This window comes from Nannospalax galili, unplaced genomic scaffold (assembly GCF_000622305.1).
Source record: "Nannospalax galili isolate Female #2095 unplaced genomic scaffold, S.galili_v1.0 scaffold3085, whole genome shotgun sequence".
Lineage (NCBI taxonomy): Eukaryota > Metazoa > Chordata > Mammalia > Rodentia > Spalacidae > Nannospalax > Nannospalax galili.
In genome coordinates, this window is record NW_008352292.1 from 55,684 (window position 1) to 57,886 (window position 2,203).

Here is a 2,203-nt window from a genome sequence, read left to right on the forward strand (position 1 = left end):
CGATCTTTTACTTAGCAGTAAAGAAAGATAACATCATGAAATTTGCAGGTAAATGGATGTAATTAGAAACTTTTATACTAAGTGAAGTAACACAGACTCAGAAAAAAAAATCGACACGTTCTCCCTCATATGTGGATCCTAGAACCAAATGCTGATAAGTGGATATATATCCAGACATAACTACAGGAACCAGGATAATGAAGAGGAACCAGGGAAATAAAGGAAAAGAAAGAATCTGAAAGAGAGGAACAGTAGAAAAGAGGTGTTAACAAGGGAGATATGGATAATAATGGGTTTATTTTAAGGGAAAAAAAAAAACCAAATGGCGTAGGTTCTCCCTCATATGTGGATCCTAGCACCAAATCCTTATAAGTGGATATATATCCAGACATAACTACAGGAACCAGGATAATGAAGAGGAACCAGGGAAATAAAGGAAAAGAAAGAATCTGAAAGAGAGGAACAGTAGAAAAGAGGTGTTAACAAGGGAGATATGGATAATAATGGGTTTATTTTAAGGGAGGGGGGAGAGAAGGTTACAAGGAACCTAGGGGATAAAGGGAAAGAAGGAGCTCAAGAGAGGTGGGACCACAGAAGGGTATTGTTAAGGAGAAATGGAAAAAACGGGGGCACCTTAAATGGGAAAACCATGGTGGAAGGGTTAGACAATGTGATAAACAATGCCTAGCTAGTTTTTTAAAAAACCAGAGGGAACCATATTAGGCCAACAACCTACTGACAAATTATACATACAACCAGATCAAAGAATGTAATATATGCCTAGGCAAGGTTTATCTGAGAGCGTTTGGTCTTTGCCCAAGCTCTATCTATATGCCATATGGCAATTAAAATACCAGACTGGTGGAACTAACCTTCTTGGATGTTTAACAGCCATACTTTGAGGCCTATACTAATTTGGTCAGGGGGGCATAAAGGACAGTTTTTGCTCCTTGAACCTCCTAGGTCGACTAAGTTCCAGGGGACTATGGAAATGTCCTGTAACTGTGGTGAGTCACCTGTCCTCTCGAGCAAGGAAGCTGTGGAGACCCCACCAGATGGACCTAAACCAGAGTCCAGTCCACAAAGAGGAGGGTCAACACAGAGGAAACATTTCCTTCATGCTTCCAAGCAAAGCCAGCCATGGTCGAGTAGGACCTTTGACTTATCTTCACATAGGCAGAACTGGTAAAAGGAGCCAGGGGCTCCTCCCAAGCTCATGTGACCCCGAGGAACAGATCCTCAAATGACCTTAAGAGTAAAAATAAATTGTTTTATCTGGGCCAACTATAGGGTCTTAAATACCCAAAAGGAAAGTATAACCAAAGATTAATGGGGGTCAATATAATTTTTAAGAGTCCATTTGTATAGCTAACAAGAAACAATGCCAGACAGGAAATACCTTTGAGTTATTGACCAAGGTGGCGCAAGAGACTCCCAGACAGTAACCCAGCACAGAACTGGGAAAATAAACAGCAGACCCCAATCTTATCTAAAGGAATATTGACAACTGATTGTTGCTAGATGAGGAACAATTGATGTTCCTAAAACAAGGATCTCTAGATAGGCTCAGTACATTCAGCAGACGAACAAGCACTGGAGAATGGCTGGGGGTGTCAACAACACAGTGCACAGTAACAGAGATGACAGAGTATATGGGCTCCAGTATGTGGGAGCAGAGAGGCTAGGGGAGGGTGCCATTTGGGAAGTGGGTGTATAGATGAATAAGATTGTGTGGGATGTTCTGTATGATATATACACAGAAAAATCAACAAATTTTTAAAAAAAGACTTATATTTGTGGAGGAAGCATAAAAATTTACTTCATGTTAAATAGTAGAGGTGATAAACATAACCAGTGAAATCTACCTGATGACTTTATATCCATACTCAGGTACTAAGGATCCGAGTGTAACCGACTGTGATTAGTAATCATCAGATACATAAAGACACATGTACAAACATCCAAGTGTTAGTAGTACTAAAAATGTAGGAAACAGCATATTTTAAAATGAAATCGAGATCATCTTTTAAAGTGTTTTAAAAACTCATTCAATTTTATATCTTACAGGGTTTATACTAAGTTCAATATTGTATAACTGTATTAGTTCATCTGTGAACCTAAAAATTTACAGCTACTTTTGAAAGAGATGTATCCTTGCTCTGGAGTGTGTTACTGAATATGTTAAAGCTGTAATGAAATGCTT

The 2,203-nt window shown here is 38.9% G+C and overlaps 1 protein-coding gene across 1 annotated transcript in view; it reads right to left on the reverse strand.

Annotated features, from left to right (window-relative positions):
- Positions 1-2,203, reverse strand: part of Bub1 (BUB1 mitotic checkpoint serine/threonine kinase) — a 62,295-nt gene that overhangs the window by 31,634 nt on the left and 28,458 nt on the right. The window lies entirely within an intron of this gene.